Below are 23,581 nucleotides of genomic sequence, written 5' to 3'. Positions count from 1 at the left end.
TGTAGATGACATAAGTAATTTTCTAAACTCGAACACTATTTTGTGTATATTCTTGATGGATCTATTTCACTGTCAAACAAATTTCAACTTCTATTTATGTTTCACAATTACTGTTGATTTTTGTAGAGTTTTTTGTGCTGAGATTCGGAATCTGTCCTTAATTTTTCTCCTACAAGCACAGTTTTTGAGAAATATTACTATGAAAAATGCATATTTTTCAACTTTAAACAAATATTGTGATGTTATTATAAAAGATATTTAATTATTGTCTGCAGCAAAAGATTCTGTAGACTTTCCCGAATACAGTAATATCCAATATTAATACATTATGATCGTTTAAACATGTTTAAACAATCATTAAAGGCGGAGAGACACCACTTTTGCACCAATATTAACTAATGAACAGTTTAGAAAAATTCGTATAATTTAACAAACATATACTACGTATAGTTGTCAGAGTTGGGCAAAAATTGTATTTCAATAAAAATTTTTGCCCAACTCTGACTAGTACATTAATATTTTTATCGCCGTCAACCACATTTATTTTTTACCACGACTATTTTAATATCTTTGAAGAAAGTAGGTCATGTAATTTCAACCTATTGAACAAACTAACAAAGAAAACAAATTTCTATTTCACTCTCGTTTGTTGCAATTCAGGTAGAACATTTTTATTTTATGCGACGCCTTTATGTAACGCATGGTTGTAAAATCGTTTGTGAATCTGATAATATTTCACACTAATATAGCAGTCTGTCAAAAAAGATACTCACCAAAAATTATTCATCGTTTTCTTTTCCGTATACGTTTTTTATATGTATGTATAATTCTAAAATTTATTTAATTGATAACAGCGTCTGCGAGTTACGCGTAAAGCACGTTAATAACCTTTGTTAATAGAATGATGAATCGAAAGATTGACCATTACTGGCCATCAATCGTTACACGGATAATTTACTTGAACGGATTGATTGACCATCCTCTATACTCTCACGGTTACGGAGCAATTTAATGGAATTTTATCAGTGACTTGTACAATGAATAACGGTATTCATGCAGCTACCGAATTATACAATTAAACGCACGCAATTAAATTAATCTTCATTTTATTCCAAGTTGTGTACGCCCGTTGGTAAATCGCGCATCACTTGATAGGTGGGTGATTACAGCTCTTTTTTCCGAAGACCGTGTTTGCACCAACACTTTCTCAACGCGCGTGTTACACGAATTTAATTCGCGTACAATGGAAGTAGCCAATTTATCGGAATATTGGAATTGTTCGCTAACGGCGTGAAATTTCATCACGTTCGGTAATCGAAGTTATTGCTCGCTGATATATGTATTTTGTTCGATCGGGAAAATAATCAAACGTGGAAATATCTCAATCTTGAGCGTATACATACAGGGTGGGGAAATAACTTTGTCCACCTTTTCATTATTTGCAATAATATGAAAAAATACAATATACAAAATTTGCATGGTACAGAGCGGCAAATATTATTATGTAAACACTATCTATGTGGGCGAAGGAGTTTCAGAGATTTCTTTAGCTTTTGTATCTCGACTCGATAGAGTATAGAATCAAAAAGCTGTTAACAAATACAGGCTGATGGGTGCTTGGTATACTTGCTTGATGTATTTATAATAATTAGCCCTTAGCCTAAAAACTGCTATACCATTATTCAAGATATTGTTTACATTATTAAATATGTTGGTACCAAATCAATTACTAAACATTTCAGTTTTGCATAAGGTATATCAATTTTTCATATGTATGTCGGAAGAAATATTGAATTTTCGAGTTAAAATAGCTCCGAGTGCAAAGGGTTAATAACTAAACATTAATATTTCAAGTCGAGTAAATGTCGTTGAAGTCCTTGAAATTGAATTCATTATACATATATTTCCTACACGTTTTGACATTTCTCGATAATGCCAATATTGGTTTTTCCAGTAGTCATAAGCGCTACATAAAAGATTAATCTAGGTCGCGATCACCCTGAAAATTTCTATTTTTACGTTTGCGAGACGTAGTTTGCATTATTCGGCAGCATGTAACTGTCGCAGCTTTATGAAAATAGCAACATGCGCAGAGTTTTATGCTGCCGAATAATGCAAATTACGCCCCGTAAACGTAGAAATACGACTTTTGAAGGCGATTGCGACCTATTGTATATCCAACGAAAGAACAGTACCGTTGCGCGCAGCTTGGAAGATGGTGGGGCGCAGCGAGCCTATCATCTCTCACTCCCCACTTTCTTGAACCAATTAGGGCGAAGATGCGCAGCGACGAACGAAAACTGGTCTTCACACGGTACTGTTCTCTCCTTGGATAGAGTATAGATTGATGTTTTATTTTGCGCTTTTGACTACTGAAAACCCCCATTGCATGCATTATTGAGAAATGAGAAGGCGCATCTTGCACCCTCGCAATCCTGGAAACGAGAGCCTACCCCCTTAAAGTGTAACAAATAACGTGAAACTTGCTGTTGTATGAGACTTTGACATTTAGAAAATATTAGTTGATTTTTGCCCAACTCTGTGACCAGCCAGTCTCGCCAGAAAGATACCGAAACGGTAGCTTTTTCCTCTCCTCCTTTTCCCCTTCCACTATCCCATTCCACAACGTCCCCCACTAACGTAGACCACTGTGCCCGTGCCGTAGACTGGTCTGATTATCAGAGAGAGGGTACAATGTATTCCCCTCAATTTCCCCGTTCTGGCTACACTGCTTCTATACATATGTATATGTATGTATACCCTAATCTCGAACCTCCTTCTACACTCCACAGAAGTTTGGTGGGGAGAAGCCAGGAGTAGGGAGAGTTGCCCAGGCTTGACACAGACAGGCGAGTCAAGCCCTAAAGATTCGTTCGCTCCTTTGCCACGTAGTTTTCTTGACGCCCGTAGCGAAGGTCTGAACAGTGACACCAAGAATTACGGACCACCCCGTAGGTCGCCGTAGGATATAAGAGTCTCGGGCTTCTTTCGTCACGTAATTGAATCCTTCGAAATCCTTCGTTCCGTAGAGCGTTTCTTTTAAACTTCTCGCCTTTCTGTCTCCGGCTTCCGCATACTTTTAATTACGGTAAAATGCTCGTATTTATCGGGTATTCCCTTTGTCGTAAGAAATTGAAAAAGTTTGACGGAGCTCTCTCCTATTCAACTAACACCGGGAGTTCACCCGGTGTATATACGTTCACCGTGGAGAAGGGACGATTACTTAAAAACCTCCTTATTTGCAGCCGATACTCGGTTATATCCGCCGCTCGCGCCACCGATGAGCAAAGTTTCGCGTAAATTGAGTCTGGTCGAGAGGTGATCACCTTGATTTGATAGAAACAGAAATGCAATTAGAATCGGAACCGAAAGACCGCTGCGCCGCCCGCCGTGCCGGTATCGTAACCTACATTGAAACCACCTTTTTCTTCAGTCCATCTGCCTTTCATGGCTGATTCGTTGTTCGTCAAAATTGTTCGTTCGATGTAATCGAGTTCCTCCGATTCCAATTGGTCCCCTTCCACCAACCTCACGTTAATACCTGTATTTAAAGCTGGAAATCGACTCAAGTTGGTTCTTTCCTCAATGGATCGCGTAACCGTGTTTTATCGAATCCCTTAAGTGCACGATACTCTTTCGTTCCTTTTTTTCTCTCCAACTGTGTATAGACTGTTACCTATCCGCCATTACCGGGAAATAGAAATGGGGAACGATTGAATGCTAAATATATGGAACAAGTGGTGAAGTTTAAAACGATCGCCAGTCGCGGAAAGCGTGATATTACGTACCGGGCTTTGTTCGATGACTATTGGTCGGACAGTCTAATGCGATCCTCGATCCTTTAAAGCAGGGATTCTCAAACTCCTTATATTATGTACCTCGTAAATAGGAATCAAAGGCGTTCCAAATGGAGTGTTTATAATCAATAAGATTAACACTATGTTCTTTTAAAAAAACAACAACAACTTTTAGTATTTTCATTGGAATTCCGATCAATTGAAATTTTTTGAACATTTCTTTTTCACGCCATGTAGTAAACTAATTGTCCTAACTTCGCAAAAAAGATCCAAATCGTAAAGTCCGATATTAAAAACATATAAAATATATTAAAAAGGTCCTTTCAAAAGAGTTGCTAAAATATTCAAAAATGCGCATTAGCAAATTTGTTTTCGCGATGAACGAGAATAAGTAACCTGAGTGAATACCTTCACTGCTGACGTAGCAGTTTACCGTCCCATATTTAGACGCTCGTGGGAATTTGCGTGGTTCCTTTACAGATTGAATCTAGGACACCTGGTTTATTTTCCAGAAAGAAACAGAGTTCCTTGTATCTTTTTCCTCTTCTTTCTCTGCTTTATCGCTTTATACCGATGTTGCCCTATAATTCCGCGGTGTTGTGTTTAAAATTCGCTGGCTAACTTTAGGACCACGGGCTATGTTTGAACGCATGATATGTACCATATGAAACTGTCCGACTATATTGGCAACAGAAAATATCGTTTTGTGGATATTCATCTCTGAATAGCGAAAATCCCTGTAAAAGAGCCTGCTACAAAATTAAATCTCTGCGGTCCGAATTTGTTGACAGATAGCCACCTGCCAAGTTCAATTTTTTTTTTTACATAAACCGCAACTAGAGTACATACGTGCTACTGGCTTGGACGCAGAGAGAATCTCGCAGAGCTGTGGAAAATTTAGAAAAAAGCATTTCGAACATCACGAAATATTCATATAAAAAATATTAATTCTGATAAAATGGAATTGGAAATTCGAAGTGAAATTTCGGTAAACGAGATCGTTTTAATACTCCTTAATTACGATTTCTTCTACTTCAGCTGAATAAATATTTTTTAATTATCGGGATGAGATGATGATATCAATGATTTATGGTTATTTTTTTAACCTTTCAGCAAGTTACTGTTTAAACAATTATTCTATCATTAATTTCGAATACGTTTTTCTACTTTGGAAACATTGTCTACAATTGAATGACGTCTTGCTAAATTGTTAAAACGTTATTTTGTGCGTTGTGGAAATTAATGTAAATTGTTCAAATATTAATACCATGTAAATGATAATATTAACAAACTTCTCAAGATTGCAGAGATCGTAACAGTAACAAAGATCGTAAAATATATACGATTCCGAAGTTGACCTTCCTAAACAGTTTTGGTCCGATTTAAATGGAACACCCTTGTATACCACATCTTATTTCTATTGTAATATGTACGATATTGTATAGTATACGTATTATGTGTATAAGTATATTCTCAAAATTATTTATTTTACTGATATGAAAATTATTAGTCCATTCAGGCTAATAATTACTCTACATTCTGCAAGATGATTTCTTTTTAATGTAACGTGATATTTCTAGTATACACTTATTTATTAAAAACATTTTCAGACACCTATTTCAGCTTCTTTATGAACTTTTTTGTTTCTACTCACGAGGGAATAATAATTTTTAATATCTCTGTTTACAGTAATATCCTTTCAGAAATACTGTTAACTTAAATTACAAAATGTCTCGCAGTGGAATACAGGATATTGTTTAGTGTAACGTGACCTTTCGTTATTACATTCGAGCGTAATTACTTCGCAACTTTTAATTCCCAAACAGACCTGTTACCCGGGTTGTAATTTGTAATTATACACAGAAAGCGGAGTTATATCGTAGGATTTCGAATTGTGAAACAATTTAATTACAAAAATTGCGAAGCATGTAGCAATCTCGATTTGAGAATTATTTCGATGTGTTTCCCATGTCGAATACACGCAATAAAAATTAACCAAGTTATTAAAAACATCGGCATTTTGAATTACTTTTGTGTCACACGTTTTTCATGTGCAAGTGCGGGATTTACAATTACTTCTGAATCAAACTAAACTATTTCTTGCTACGTCATTTTATCAATTAAATCTGTGTGTTTTTTTAATGCATTTCAAAACAGACCATCACAGTTTAAATGCATAAAACGCAATTATGCAAAATGTGAATGTAATAACTAGATAATTAATCAATTACAATACCATACAGTTCGGTTACTTTTAAGTATACAGTTAGGAGCAAAACTGATCACACACACTTTAAATAAACAATAATAAACAATAAAATAAACAATAATTTTAGATTCATTAAAATGTTTTTCTCTGTTTTGCATTTGAGCTTCTCATTTTCATTAAAAACGCATACAATTCGCAGAGAACAAATGGAAATTGTAATTTCTCCTAAAAGATCGGGTAATTAAAAAATTCGATAAATTACATGTATGAGCTGTATTTATAACCAATTAGTTTTTCAGCCACATTAAGCAATATTTCGTGGAGAGTACCTCAGCGATGTACTGAAATATTTGAACGGGTCGCAAATGAGCAACTAGATTCGGAACACGTTCGAGCAGCTATGCATAATAGAACGCTTGAGAAGGTTGCAGAAATGTTCATACACCCCAACAAACTTCCGAGCTCTCGAAACGTTCGAACGAATGAGACGTTCGAAATTTTCAAGCCTCCGAGGCTTGAAAACGAACTATCGACGTTCTCCCCGTCCTCAGTTCTAAAGACCGCAGGCAACTGAGGCCACAGGCAAAAGGTAAACACAGAATGAATCACGCATGAACAAAAATTTAAACTTTTGCTCTTTTCGCTTCACTTTCGTGAAACCGTCATAGCCAGGCCGAGATTCAATTGATGGAGGGGTTCTGACAAGATTTAATTTCGAGAACTTCTAACCCTAGATACAGTTTATCCAAACAGTATTTGATATTTCCGATTCTGGAAAAATTGTGGATATTTGAAGTATTTGTTTAAAGTATTAGTTAGTAGAAAAATTGTCAACATTTAAAGCATTTGTTTAAAGTATTAGTAGAAAAATTGTCAATATTTAAAGTATTAGTAGAAAAATTGTCAATACTTAACCAGTGATAATTTTGTAAAAAGTAATAGTACAGAAATTTGGACTCATTTTAAAGCTTGAAGAAGAATTTTTTTGAAGAAAATTGCTAATTTTCTTGTACTTGTAAGATATTTTATATTTTTCCACAAAAATGTTATAAATTGACATCATAGTAAGAACACTGGAAAATTTTTTCGGTGCTGAATTCACCATGGATTTGAAGATTGAAGCCTCTCCTTTACAACGATGTCTTCAATATTGTACTATTGTTTTCACTGTTTTATAGAACAAAAATTAAAGTTTAGTCACGTGTAAAGCTATCATCGTATAGCTTATATACATAATTTATTTGTACTTATTCTTCGTGGCCATTTTCGAGTTTCGATACTAGTTATTGACTAATCACTAGGGTGCGAATCTTTATGCATTTTTGACTAAAATGGATGGGTGTAATTTCAAACAGTATAGAGATTAAAACAGTTTATAAGACAATCAATACGTTTCTTACAACTTAATTACAACTTACTTTTATTTTGCACAACGATCCGCAGTCTACTTATCACATAATACTAAATAATCAGGAAGTATTATACTAAGGAAATATATAATAAAACAATAACTGTTAACAGTAAATAGTAAGTTATCCTTCTTTTCCTGTATTCACTTCTCGACGAAATGAAACTTTAGTAATTTTGATTTGTAAAAAAATGTTGTAATCTAGTAGCAATATTAATAGAACCATTGTCCATGTTTAATTATAAAAAATTCTTATTTTACTTACTGTAATTGTTCGTCGTTTTGCTTGTTACGTCGAGTGCAATTGAAAGCTAACCTCGTTGGTTCCAATATGCCAATACGTAGCTGAGATAGTCGTTTAGTTGCAAACAAACGAAATGAAAAATCGATAATAGATAGAGTAGCGTGGATTCCAGTCTTATTGGAACCGTAACAAGAAGTAGGAGGTTTTACGTGGCTGATTGATTACCTAGTTAATTGCATGAACCTTGATACTTGCAAGCATTTCAAGCATTTCAGGGAACCATTGAGGTTCCACTATAAACACTCATGCCACGTTGATGTTATTATTTCACTGAAAACGTGACAAACCAATTATAAAATTCTCAAACGCAAGGCTTTTGTCATAAAAAGTCTTTACGGATGAGTAACTGTATTTTAGAGTCCATTAAAAAAAATGTGTACATCCTTTCTGAATAATTTTAATAAGTTGGAAACAATTTATTACTTGTATAAACATTTTTCCTTGTATTTGAAGACTTAAGATATATGTAAAGAAAATTGGGGACTCAAAAAATATTTTTACATTACTTTATCAGTCCCACAAAAATTATTCAAATTTTCGACCGAGAAAATGTAATGTCCCCTTAGCAACCGTTCTGTTTGAAGACGCGGCGAGATGAGGAAAACAAGACCTCCCCCTCGTCTTTACATCGACAAGCACAAGATAAATGAAGCATAATATTTAACCACTTCCTTATGCTATTCTTTAGAACACAGTTTCAAGTGTATGTATGTTGTGAAAGTTGATGTTCGCAAATCAAGCGAGATCGTTCGAGCTTCCGCCAGAAAACAATGGCCTCTCCTAAACGGAAGTGTTCTGAAGAGTGCTCGATCGCTTTTTAGTATTATCTGTCACGAAAAGCCCGCGAGGAAGCTTTCAGTTCCTCTCGCAATTCGTGACCTCATTTTTATATATATGTACATATAGACTTTCGTCTCGTTAATTCGACATTACATAAATTTCCATTAAGAAAATATTTATTCGTTCAGTTTGACATTTTCGTCCAAGTGTTCCGGGTGAACGATTATTGATTTCACGAGATCATTCAAGATCAGTAAAGAGGAACAGTCCTTATATTATGAAGCTCAATTCGTATTTTAGTACAGCAAATTAAATGAATAAACGCTTGTCTCTTTTGCAGACAAAAGAGAAATTGAAATAAAATGAAATTTTATTTCTTCCATGAATACATTTATTAAACATTGTATTTTATTATTTGTTACTAATGATACGGCATACGCACTAACAATAAGTGATTGCTTGAAAAAATTAGACTCAATCAATTAAAATTACCATACTACATATACAAAATCTTGTAGTATAATTCAATTTTCTTCTATGTAGTTCTATTATGAACTGAAGGGATTTTTCAATGATTGTTTTGTACAATAAGAAAAAGTTACAATTTGACACTGTATGCAGTACCTTTTTGTCAAAGGATAATTATTTGTTGCGTTTTTTATAACCAATGACAATAAGTTTGAATTGCGAGACAATAGAATATAAAATATAAAAATATTACGTGCGATTTGTAACAGTGTATTCATTTATTTTCATAATACTGATAAGACTGCGGTTTTTTGTGCAAAATAAAAATTATCTGCACCAATTATAAGAAGGGGAGTTGCGTAAAAATTACTTTCTTCTAATAATTTGAATATGATGTTCCTTCTATCTCACTCATTTTTGTCATAAATACATAAAAATCTCGGTTATTGATAAGTAAGATTAGGCAACTAGGAACTCAAAAACAGATGTAAATATTTTTCCCCGCTTCGGCCGATTTCAATGAAATTTTCACAATATACAGGGTGTCCCGAAAAGTATCAAGAACCCTGCAAAGGGTGATTTTAAGCATCATTTACCCTTGCCATTTCACGCAACAAAACTTAGCAGCAATAATTGCTAGAAATTCTTTGAACAACAAGGTTGATCATAATCGTACTTCTCGCAAGTGGAATCGCTCGTGGTTATTGAACACGCTCAACGTAATCAATGCGGATAGTAAACACGTCAGCGAGCATCCAAAGCGAATTGGAATTGAAGAGCTGGCTACGTTACTCTCTACTCGTTGGCGAATTTACTATGTAGCCATTAACCCTCGAAGAGTCGACCGTCTGCCAACAACGCAGACAGTCGATATCGGGTCAATTGTAACCTATATCATAATGTTTCTTCTGCTCACCTTAAGGGGAGGTTCCGGTTTAGGGAGCTGAAAACATTACCGTTTCAGGACTTTGTTCCTAACAAAATAAGTAAAATAACAATCTGTGGTTTTCTGCATTCTTATACTGCATTACTATACTCTCGGCGAGTATACGTAAGTCTCCTAGTCACATTATTTCCTATGTGAAATCTAATTAAATAAATTCTCCTTCTGTAATAAAAAGGAAAATTGTTTTCGGTGCTGCTTAAAGCATAATTGCAAATTTTCATCAGTGTAAATGCATGACGCACTTCTTTTTATGGAAGGTTCCATTTTCGAGAGAACAAATTTAAATGCTTGTCGTGTACGTTTGCTACTACAGAGAACTTGTGAATGTGTTTGCTCATTACGAACAATTTTCACTGAAAAAAAGAAATGCTGTGTATAGAAAGCAAATTATTACAGTTAAAATTTTCGAAAACGTCAAGCATTTAGTTAGATTTCAATTACGTATAATTCCGTATTATTGATAATACGTATAATAATGTTATTATTGATTGTTGTGGCATTACTGCATCTAGCACAGTATTTATTACCGCGAATTACTGATAACGATATTGTATTACTTCTCTCTAAATGTGAAGCAAATATAAATTCTGTAAAACTTTAATTATTATCATTTTAAATATGTTTAGTAATATATTTGAAATAGATTAATTATTAATATACATATATTCTTTTAGGCTTTAATTTTTTATAATTCTGTATTTATCAATAATACGTATGATAATGTTATTATTGATTGTTGTGGAACGAGTACACTGCGCCGAGCATTTTATTTATTACTGTAAATTATTATTCTGTTACTTCTCTCTAAATATAAAGAAAATATAATTTTTGTAATACTTCGATACGTTTCTAAACCTTAATTATCATCATCTTAATTATATTAAATAATATATATTTTAAATACATTTATATGTCCTTTTTTTTAAATGTAGTGTGTTGTTTTCATATTTGATTTATCCATATTAAAATTTGCAGCATAATTGTTTCTCTATTACATATAATAACTTGTAAATAAATGTACAAATTTATTTAATGTATAACATACTTATCAACATAAACTATCAAAGAAATTGTTTCAAACATCTTGATAAATAAAAGGAAATCATATCTGTGATTTAAAACAAAATGAAGCTTGTCATCTCCAAGAAATGAGCTAATTCAAGTACTTTTTTTATTTATATTCATAAAACTTATGTTACAGCTCTTATACTAGTCGCAATCTTCTGTAGCCAGCACAGGAGAATTAAGATGATACTTAATTTGCTTTAGCGTCACTGTCACTACATTTGTCGAAGGTACTAAAATTCCATTGTAAGAAAAACCAGTAGGTTTTGTTCCATGACTTTACCGAACGCTCGCAAACGTAATTCAGTGGTGCGATAAATGAATTACGAATCGAGGAAGAAGGAAGAGAGAAGAGAGGATAACAAAAAAAAAATAAGAGGAAAGTGTATTCGTAATGCATCAATAGCAGTGCCTTCTGATACACAGACAGTATTTCTTGAGCTTTCTACGGGTGTTTCGCTAGGAAACAGTAGACGAGTTGAAAGGTCGAGCACATAAGCTACTTGGATTCTAGAAAAAGTTTTCGCATTAGGCGAAGCAGTTGTCTCAGGTACGGAGGCTGATTCCGATTTAACGACGTCACAGAAACACGAACTCCGTATTTTTGTTAGGGACTTGTGCTCCGACCAGTTAATGCGCTCTTGGCTCAAATGCTGTATACTTTGTCGCTAATTCGACTTGTTTGAAAGGTAATTTTCAGTTTGTAATACACCCCAATCTAATTCGTAACGGGTCACCTTAGTCAGTTCACGGGTAGAATAATATCAAACGTGTGAATTTGATGCGTTGCAGGTAAAACTGTAGGGTCGTCGATCTAAATCCGGAAAAGTCATTGTAAGAACCGTTCAAATTTCAGAAAAATGTCAATATATTCTTTCACCAGTTTGCACAAAACACTAGCTACTACAGTTTCATTCCAATATTAGACGACGTTGTTTATTTCGCAATAAGAAAGTCGCTACCCATCTTCTTTTTTTCAAGTTATTTAATAAGGTGTGTCATATTTAGACAGCGGATCTTTATGCAAAATAAAAATGTCCTGCATTAATTGTGGGAAACAGGAGTCAAATGAAAAATTGATTTCATCCCTTACTTATATTGTTGCATTAAAAACAACACTACAACATTCTTAAATTTTCCGAATCTTTTACTGTTTCATATTTCACCCAGTCAATTTCTTCATAAATGCATAAAAATCCGCAGTCTATCGATAACGAACGAAAAGCGACTGCAACGTCGAAGCAATTGACGCAATATCAGAATGGAGCTATTAGAAATTATTCCCATCAAGTCTCAACGAGATATTTTTAATACACAGAAAGGTCTTAGCTAGTGAAGTTAACTTTTTATTGGCCCTCATAGCTCTACTTGTCCTGACTGTAAAATGTTCACCGTCGAATTTTATTCAGTGTTCGTAGTGACGTTTGAATAAATTTGAATGAAATAATGGACATTCGCCCTGGTATTGTGTCCACCTAACTGCTGCATTTACTTATCTCGTTTCAGTGAAATTGTATTTGAAATGGAATAATATTTGGGAAGTGTATTAGCCTGTATTTGCACAGCAATCTCCAATAAAGAGTTATACAGGGTGTCCCACGTAACAAAAAGAAATTTGTTCATGAAAAACGAAGGTCACTCTCATTTTCTGAAATGGCACTACATATGTTTTAGCACATATTATTATTGCTTATGTCAAGACGAGTTCAACGGCCTAATATACTATGACCTTGGCATGACAAACCTGCCTAATCATGCCCGAAGTTTTCACATATATCGAGACATTACGGTACCCAAGTTATTTTTTAAGGTCTGTTGAATATTGCTACCTGTCAATGCGCTTCCTTTGTTACGCTTGTTCAGTCGTAAAATAGATATAGTTATGCAAAATCAAGTAATTGCATATTCCATATCGATCACCAGTGGCCTAGGCTATATGAAAAAAAAAGTTCCTTGTTGATTCGATGATTGCAGCTATAGTGAATGTGTTGCCAAGTAAGATGATTAACATTTTCCGTGACTGAATAAGTTTTCTTGATTGGTTCAGATAATCCGTTTAATTGAACAGTGTTTAGAAGAAAATGTTCTCGCGATCCGTGACTCAGGCTAACTTCTACATTTCAGTCGCATGAACCAAGTATGGACGGAGCAATTGAGGGCATAGGTGTAATAAGGGCGTAGGTGCAAAAAACTGATTATGAGAGAACAGCGTTGAAAGTGTACACGTCACATGTACTGGGGGTAGTATTATTATAGAATTTTAACGAGTAAAAGAACACAATTCCAACTTCCAGTTTTATTTATGAAACACTTATTATGATATAATAACACTGGAAAATAATCTGGCGAAATAAAAACTGCTGTATTTTTTGAACTTTTATTTGTACAGAAGCATTTGTTGTATTTACTTCTAGTATAAAAAGCAACTACTAGTAGATTGAATAATACTATATTAGAATGAAAATATAGTGCATCATTTTATTTTCCTGAATTGTTATATTAAATATTAAGTATATATACAATAATCGATATATTGTATATTGGATATATTATACATATAGGATAATCATACACTTTATATATTATACAATATGTTTTTACAGTAAACACTTTTTGATGAAGTAATTATCGTGAAATATTTTTAACGAAAACTGAAAAAATAGTATCTAGAGGAAGAAATAATGCTCTCGGACATGTAATATTGTACATTAAAATGATTTTAATCATCTTATTCAACCCTGCTCTTCCCTTTATATCCTATGACGTAAATACAAATCTAAACGTTACATGACTTTAACAAACCCATAAAATTCCAGATTGCTTCAACTCTCTGACCTGGAATGTTTGTTTGTTTGTTTCCAGGTACGTATTCTTTCCCCCCGAGGACAGAAGACGGCCACGACAAATAATTATGAACGTAAGACTTGGACAAACTCCAAAAATATGCAACGTACCTACAAAGACTAATCTCAGAAATAAATATTTCAAAGTGCTGTGTTTCACTTTGCGCAGCACTGTGTACCTCATTTGATGTACAGTCGCCGTGAAAAGTAAGATAACGGTCACAATTTGTAGCGAAGTAAACATGTTGGATAAACATGTAAACAAACCCGAGGAATTTTGGAAAAACGTTGTACGGAATAACGAGGCTTTTAAATTGACAAATCAGACTGGACGACTATTTGAGAAAAGTAGGGGAAGCGTACACAAAAGTTTAAATAAAAATGACCTTAAAATGTGTCAATGATATACTATATGAGAAAATAAGTCGAAAATACGGAATAAATTTTCTTTGTTTCTGAGGCTTTGTTTTCGAGAAAATTGAGTTTAAAGATCCGTCGGGTTCGCTTGCTATAGTATATGCAGGAAGTAGAATTGATTGATCATGATCAGACGCGTCAGACAATTCCTATCAGTCGTACGCTGCATTTTCAAACTCGATTTTCTCGAAAGCGAAGCTTTGAAAGAAAAATTGTATTGAATATTTTCGACTTATTTTCTTACCAACAGTAAGTTTTCTTGTCAACAGTAAATTAACAGCAATTGGATGTTGTATAAAAAATACAAGTACATTAAAACAAAATTTAGGTGATTCAAAATAATTATTCAAAATACAAAACTAAAGTTATAATTAAATTTTTGAAAATCATAATGTTTAATTATTGTGGGGGTAATTATAAGGAAAAAATATTCATTTAACCACGTTAAAATCTAAAAGATATCAGTGTCAATGTTATTAACTAATTAATCGAGATTACTAGTCTTAGTAATAGAAGCTAATGGACTTCTGCAAATGGACAAAATTTTGCATTCATTATTGTGTACTCATGAACATAAAATGCTTGTTCGTTGTATATACAAATTATTAAATTATTACTGAGAAATGTCCTTCAAAGGGAGATGCTTGAAGATTTGAAAGTGCAAAATTTTTAACGAAATTACCATAAGTTAAATATCGACGATTTTTTCCACAATCAAAAATTTAAAATGCTTTTGGATCCACTGTGTGTATATTTCGTAGATTCTGTTTGAAACCATCACAACCAGTCTGATATTATAAAGTTCCGGGTTAAGCCGATGTCCTTAAATCGGACAAGAGATTATTTTACACCATCTGACTTTATCCTACTTATCCACCTGAGGGACAGGTTTGCACATTCTTATTCCTATTGGGGATACGAGTCAGTCCGAGATGATCTATGACGCTATTGTACCCTCCAGAATGGCAACAAATGTCATCCTTCGAGCAGATGATATTTCTATTTGTACATCCAGTCGTTTCTTCTGTTACGTCTGGTAAGAAATTTATATTCGAGAAAATCAGAAGACTATTGCAGCACTTGTTCTTACCATAGAAACTTATGATTTATTATTTATCTACTGCTTTGAACCAAATAAGGTTTACATTGAAAACTTTTGGAATAAATAAAATATTGATGTAACAATGAACATTATTATTGTTCATTTCTTTACATAGATAAGAAAATTTAACACTAATTTTATAGAAGAGAGCATTTAATAACCTTCAAGTATCGTGTAAGATTTCCTACTATCCCCATAACTATCTTCTTTGTTTATAACATTAAAAGTGTTTGCTTAACTTAAAAACACTGTACTTTAAACACATAACTTTTGAACTAATGGATTCCTAAGATTTAAACTTGAATTTTCTCATCAAAATCTACAGGATTGTATAAAAAAAAAAACAGTTAAAAATTTCTGGTTTCCTCAGGTGAAGTTCAACCAGTGTTTTAATATTTTGTCATTCTATTATACATAATTCTAAATAATTCTAAGCTTGTTATAGGGATATCTATGTTCTTAACTCACAGTTTATTTTCGTATTTCATTTCTTTAATTAATAAACAATAATAATCTTCGATATGTTTACGAATAACTTCTTTCAATCATGGATCACTTTATTTTGGCCGATTCTTGGCAGTGTTAATTTCTTTTTCAGAAATTACAATCCTGATAAATAAATAGGAAAGAATAACTGTAAATAATGAAGATTGTATAATAATTGACTAAAAACTGTTTTGTATTCGTTTACGTAACATTTGAATCGATACTGCTTGTCAGTGAGTCAGAAATGCAGAAATGGGTCTTCATTTGTTCATAAGTTAACAGTTTTTATCATCGTCGAACGTCTCTATCTAGGGCAAGCGAAGCTACCACGTAACAGTGGGGAGAAGATATCTTTTACACTTCGTTTCAAAGTGGAAGAACTGAGCCGGAAGATAGAATGATAAAACCGATACATGTATAGACACTATGAAATCGATACAATAACAGTTTTGTTGAATCGTAAATGGAACAAATGCACGTTCAAATCATTTCCATCTAGAACATTTATAACATCAGTTTGGTTTATATTTTTCTTTTAATTCTCTACTTTACTTTGATGCTAACTAGCATTATACAAGGTGTGTCGAAAATCGTGGGACAACCGGGTGATGATTTTACATGCAAAAATAAGTCGACAAAAAGGAATCGGCTAACGTGTCTGGTCATCACCAACCTACTCTACTTACTTCATACAGTTAGTCACAGTAATATTCGACCACTTTTAAAAAGGACTATAACTTTTTAAACGTTGAACCATACGAGCTGGATTTTTTGAGAAGTCAGAACAATTAGTTTACTACGCCATTTGGTAAAACTTTTTTGAAAAAATTGCAATTAGTCGGAATTACAGAGAAAATAGTAAAAGTTGTTTACAACTTTTTTAAAATTCGTTATGTAGATCAGTACGAATGTTCTGAAAATTTATATGTATATTAACTACGACTCTTTATAGATGTTTCAGTTAAAACCTTGATATTACAGTACGTACTAATGAATCAAAGCTTGTACATACTAATGTTTTCCCAGCAATTAAAAATACGAAAAATTGTTTATATTCACATTGTTTAATTCAGTGGATAAAACATAATACAATATTTAAAATCCTTAAATAACATTAGTTAGTCCATTATCTGTGTCAACATATAAATTTTTCAAATACAATAACATTTTCAGCTCAATACACTTTTCATACATTACGGGTACCCATAAGTAATGTCATTTCTTGATATTTGATTAATATTCTATTTTACTTAACATCTAGTATGGATTAATTAATTACTGATTTATTGCACAATAAGCACAGTACAAACTAAGTGTTAATAAATTTGTAAAAAGAATCTGTAATAAGAATATTACTTATGGGTACCCCTAATATTTTAAACCCTTGAATTTATGTCCATAAGTAGTTTAACTAATAGCACATTTACTTGTTTAACCGTTTTCTTTTTAATTACTATGTTTTCGTACTGGATATTAGATAAAGCTCTTCTCTTAGATTAACTGAAAAATGAATAGATCCCAAAAAATTGCAATTTTTTCCTCGTCATACAGTAAACTAATCTCATTCTAACTTCTCAGCAAATTTAAAAAGTTTATTACATTTTAAAGAGTATCTGCATGTTAATACTAATCACTGTACTGTACATGCAATATAATATACAAAACATATTAATTTGTCATTCCGTTAATATGTTTACGCCATTCCAATTTGCGTGTAGTGTATCATCGTGATGTGCTCGTATGTGGAGCACTCTGATTTGTTTCGCTGTTATGATATTAATTTATTATGAAGGAAATGATACATTACAGTAAACTAACTGATCGGGATTTGATGCATCAACATGTTTGGATATTAATTTAATCACGTAACAAACTTGCATACAATGCTTTTAATTAAACAATACCTCAACATTTTTAATATTTGTGTTCCCGAAATGCCATCTAAATTAGCGATTTTAAATAGAAGATTTAAAACAAGCTTTAAAGGTTATAAATTATAATAAATTATCTGTACGCGCGCGCGCGTGTGTGTGTGTGTGTGTGTGTGTGTGCTGCCTGTGAAAAATATACCTAACACACTCTTTTCAAATTTGTTAAAAAGACGACTGATGTAATATCGCGTAGATCTTTCTTGCCTAACGCGTTCTGGGATAGCTATTGTTTGCCGAAAATTTGGTGAGACGATTACTGCGTTACGGAGAAAGATACACAATGGGTTCGATGTATGTTATTGCTATAGGATCGTGGACTCCCCGGTGAGTGCCAGTATCCCGGGGGTTGAACTAGATTTCGTTGGATACGAGATTCCCCAGAATAAAAATACGTTTTAAACCTAAAATCCACTCTCATTCAAACGCTGTTAAATCAAACAGAATGAATTTAGCTTTCACTTTGCAGCCAATAAAGACGTATAGATAAGTACCATTGAAAAACGTTTCGAACACCAAATGTTTCGTGACTAATGATAGAATCAAAGAATAATCCTCAACCCTTTTAGGGTTTAGTTTAACTTTGAAAGCGTGTAATCTGCGTGTTTAATTATTTTTAAGCGGTGATAAGTATACGCGATAAAAGCAGAGTAAGTATACTTATCGTAAAGTTGTAATGAATTACAATGTAGTATAAAATTATTCTAATTGCTTTCTTGTTGCAAAATATATATTTTAGAAAGTCATTAATGTCTCATTTACAGAATTTAAAATTTGGTTAATTATTAAATTGATTAATTGATTAAATAGTTAGTAAAGAAGTAGTAATTAATTCATTAGTTAGTAATGAAGTAGTAATTAGTTAATAAAGAAAAAAAATAATATTCGGAATTGAAAACATGTTAATACCAATTAATCAAATTTTAGAAAATAAAAACTAGAAATTAAGAATGTAATTTATTTTTCAAGAAAAGAATGATATTGTTGCGGTTTTGTTCATTAATGTTTAGTTCGTTACTATCCTAAACTATATAAAAATTATGTTCTCAATGATGCTTTTATAAAAAGGAGACTCGTACCTGCAAAAATACGTTACAAATTCGGAATAAAATTCTTTTATATTAGAATCATTTGCAAAAAATTTATTTCGTACACGAATAATTTAACACGTTCGCTATCTGCATGATGCATGTGTGATAACCACGATCACGAATTTTGCGTGAAAAAGTAAAATTAATTTCTGTTGGTATTTGCTAGGAGGGTAAAAATCCGTAATTTATCTTTGTTATTAAATTTTTTACATGCACCATAAACGGGGTGCGTTGTATTTCATAAAGTAGCATCATTGCGAAAGTTGTTAACGTACGTGTTAAACGATGAACTCGTATAATTTACACCAAATATTTTTTTAAAACAATGAAACAGACTTGTGTTCCATTTTTCGCGTTACTTTTGCAGAAATTTCATGTTTCAACTTTTAGAACAAATTACATTTATATAATGTGCGACGATCGGATCTCTATGCAAAATTAAATGTTTATACATCATTTGCACGGAAATGAAGCTAAACAAAAATTTACTTGTTATGTAAATAATTGTAATTGATCGTAAATAACGTCTCCATATTTTTACATTTTTTGAACGTTTTTAATGCTTTAAGTTTCACCTACTGCTTTTTGTTGTAAATGCATAAAATCTACTCATTACTATTCCTCATATAAGCCATAGTAATTTTAGTACGTTTAGTTATTTGGTATAAAGCAAATAGTCATTATTAATGCTTTTTAAAAAGTTAGTTTTTCCAGATTACAAAATGTCTATTATCTAGGTAACTTAATGACACTTTTATACATATTTCCATCTTCAGCATAACCTATTAAAAGAATAATTTCGTGAAGTAAAATATAATGTTTAGTTCTTGTAATGAATAGGGAACGTAAAAATATTTGTTTCCATCTTGAACATAAATAAAGAGTTACAAGAATAATTTCTAAAAGAACGAATATTTAGTTATCACAATACATAATACAAATTTGGATAGCAAACAAGAACGTAAAAATATTTGATTACCATACATAAACAGTTGTTTAGTAATTATAATCAATAATAGAAATTCAAATGGCAAACAAGAACGTATTAATATTTATAACCATATTTCGTAATTATTAGACTGCGGATCTTTATGCATTTATGGCGCATGAAAATTTTCTAACAATATTAGAACACGAAATTCGATACAATCAGGTACGATTTTTATCAATTTCGTATCTCCAATTGGCCATTGTCACTCTAACAATAAGATTCTATTACATAGATTCCACTTTCTTAAAATTTATTTGCAAAAATGAAAAATTGCATAAACATTTGCAATCTAGTTATTATAATTAATAATATAAAGTCAAGTGGTAATCGAGAATGTAGAAATATTTAGTGAAAGAGCTCCTATCATTTGTTTAATAAAGTGTGAGATTAAGGATTGATAAAGTAGGTTATTCGTTATATTCTATCTGAAGCCAAAAATCCATTCCATATTTTTCTTTGAGCGCCACTTCCGTAAGATAGCATGGGCAGATATCGGTGGCATAATCCACTTGGATTTGGAAAGGACGTGCAATAAAATCAGGGACGTTTGAAGCATACGTAATGCACGCTACGTGTGTCGAAAAATACGAATTGTTGATAACTCAAAGACATCCTTAACAAGTACGACATTTACGTAACGAAATTTTCCTTACAAATACATAACGCATTTTTAAACAATAATGGATTATAAAAGACATACTTCTTAAGTTTACATTGAATAGACAAGATACGTATTTTTTAAAAGCTTTACATTAATTATCAATAGACAGCGAATCTTTATGAATTTATGAAGACATTGGCTAATGTTGTTTTTAATGCAATGAAGTCATTAAGGGATGAAATCAATGTTTATTTTTATATAATATTTTTATAGAGACTTTGTTCTATCATCAAAAATAAGCGAGATATCTAAGATGCTCAACTTAGGTGGGACACTCTGTATAGAATCTAGCATTATTAAACATACATTTCCAATTTAATAGGTATCTCATAAAACACAGTATAAAAATAATAAGGATTCAGTGTAGCAATAGTTCCATACAAAAGTTGATGATTTTAAAATTAGGTTATTTAAAATGTATTCTTTTAATATTGCTAAATAAATATTTGGCTGTCTCAAAAGTTGGTTTTCGATTCATGCACATAATGCAAATACATGTTAGGAAGTGCTAAAACATCAACATAAAGATCATCGCATTGTTTGCATTTATTTAGCAACATTAAAGGAACACATTCCGAAAGGAACTCTTTTGGGACGACCTAATATAAACTCGTCAATCTATATACAAGCGGTTTTAATAATTTTAATTAAGACAGGGGATCGTTACTTTGATACACGCGGCGAATTATTTGCTGGCGTACTTAAAGAAGGTACAAAGAAAACGGTTATTAACACAAGGCATGTGTAATATAAATTACGGGCTCCGGTGTTCGCAACAAAGGCGCCGTAAAACTTATGATACGTCCATCTCATCCTTTGTATTCTATTTCCTCGGAAGAAAACGAAAACAATTAAAATTCTCTTCTCGCATTCTACGTTTGCAAACTGCGAAAAGTGAGGTAATGAAACCGTGTAATTTTACGCGGTTGCGTTTGCATAAAACAAGATGGAGCAGAATATTTCATGGGCGTGGAGATCTCTTTGTGCAGCATACGGTATGCTATACACGATTTACAGAGCACGCTCTGGTTGAAGAAAAGGAAGTTCGTTTGAATAAACAGGCTCGTTAATCGGAGGCAAGTTCTATTTCCCGGCAGCGAAAAGATTGAACGTGGCCAAGCACACGGTTGCTCTTTCATAGAAGTTGCAACTTTTTCATGAACACGGGATCCTTGCAAACTCCTCGGCGCCGCTGCGAGAGGTTGTGTTTAGCCAGTCAACACCTTAAGTTCTAATTTAAGGTTAATGGAAAGTTACGTTTCCCACTGTGTTCCAACATTTATCCGCGTCAGAGTCGCCAGATGAGGGGAAGGAGCACGAATTAAGGGGAGAGAGTTACCCTCTCTTTGTCAGTATCGGAAACATGCACGACAAAGACGAAACGCGTCACGTGATAGTAGCGTCGTGGAAGGGGAAGGTGGAGTGGGGACACATGTCTTAATCTGGCAACTCTGATCCACGTGAATGCTATACAGGGTGTCCCAAAACCCCTTCGACTCCGGGAAATGGGAGGTTCCTTAGGTCATTTGAAGCAACATTTTCCTTTGCACCAATGTCAGCCGGGGCTTTGTTTAGGAGTTATTAACGAAAAACACGGACCAATCAGAGCGCGATCTAGACGCGCGATGGCACGTTCAGCCCGGCGCGCCGGGAGACGAGCGTGGTGTAACGCCGCGATGCCGTAACGAACAAGAGTTTCTCGAGATTATGTGAATCTTCCCCGATTTGGATGAGCTTTGGATATGTTGTCAAGACCATGATTCTGAACAACATTTCCCTTTACAGTTTTTATCAGCCGGCTTTAGTTTACGCGATAAATGTAAAAACTTGTAATTGTAAATCGATCGATTGTACTATCTTCTACCCGATTTGGATGAGCTTTGGATATGTTGTCAAGACCATGATTCTGAACAACATTTCCCTTTACAGTTTTTGTCGGCCGGCTTTAGTTTACGACATACATAATTGTAAAAACTTATAATTGTAAATCGGTCGATGTACTATCTTTTACCCGATTTGGATGAGCTTTGGATATGTTATCAAGACCATGATTCTGAACAACATTACCCTTTACAGTTTTTGTCGGTCGGAAGTACTTTACTTGTCAATTCATATGGGTGGATCTCTTTACCCGACTTACGGCAACGTTACCCGAACGAGGGAAGAAGCAGAAACTGATTGTATTAAAAACTCACTTATGCAGCCGTAAATCCATTTGCTGCTTCGAAATGTGTGTCGCTGGGTCACTCGGTGACGAACTGCACAGATGTCTTCAGGTATACGACAGTACCGAAAGCTAAGGGACGTACGGTCAGGTCGACGAAGTGCACAGCCGGTGGTAGAAGGCCTAAAGGATGCGCGGTCAAGTCGACGATCCAGAATTTCACTTTCATTTTCGAATCGATAAATAATTCGTTTGTTTATTTCACACAGATGCCTTGAAATTTTTCCACACTCACAATCACTGTTCACATTTGTCAACACATAGTTATGCACTAATAATAATTGCTTAAACTAATTAAACGATTATTTAATCTAATCACTAGACTGCGGATCTTTATGTAAAATGAAAGTTGGCTGCCGCTATTACAAGGGACAGGAGCCAGACAGATATTTGATTGTGATCATTTTAAGAAGTTGAAAATAATACATTGGTGTTTTGAAATTATTTTAATCTCTCTAGTGTCTTAAAATGCACCTACTCATGTTTGCTACAAATGCATGAAATCCGCAGTCTAGTGATTGCATTACCTGATTGTTGTAATTTGTGCAGCAGGACAAGGGATATGGCAATTATTATTAGTGCATAACTATGTGTTGACAAATGTGAACAGTGATTGTGAGTGTGGAAAAATTTCAAGGCATCTGTGTGAAATAAACATACGAATTATTTATCGAATCGAAAGTGAAAGTGAAATTCTGGATCGTCGACTTGACCGCGCATCCCTTAGGCCTTCTACCACCGGCTGTGCAGTTCGTCGACCTGGCCGTACGTCCCTTAGCTTTCGGTACTGTCGTATACCTGAAGACATCTGTACAGTCCGTCACCGAGTGACCCAGTGACACACATTTCGAAGCAGCAAAT

The 23,581-nt window shown here is 33.5% G+C and overlaps 1 protein-coding gene across 7 annotated transcripts in view; it reads left to right on the top strand.

Moving 5' to 3' along the window:
• The window catches only part of LOC143215610 (opioid-binding protein/cell adhesion molecule homolog), a 553,686-nt gene that overhangs the window by 403,550 nt on the left and 126,555 nt on the right, over positions 1-23,581 (top strand). The window lies entirely within an intron of this gene.

The sequence above is a fragment of the Lasioglossum baleicum genome, chromosome 14 (assembly GCF_051020765.1).
Source record: "Lasioglossum baleicum chromosome 14, iyLasBale1, whole genome shotgun sequence".
NCBI lineage: Eukaryota > Metazoa > Arthropoda > Insecta > Hymenoptera > Halictidae > Lasioglossum > Lasioglossum baleicum.
The sequence above is the reverse complement of the archived record's forward strand: the minus strand, read 5'-3'. Positions and strand labels throughout refer to the sequence as shown.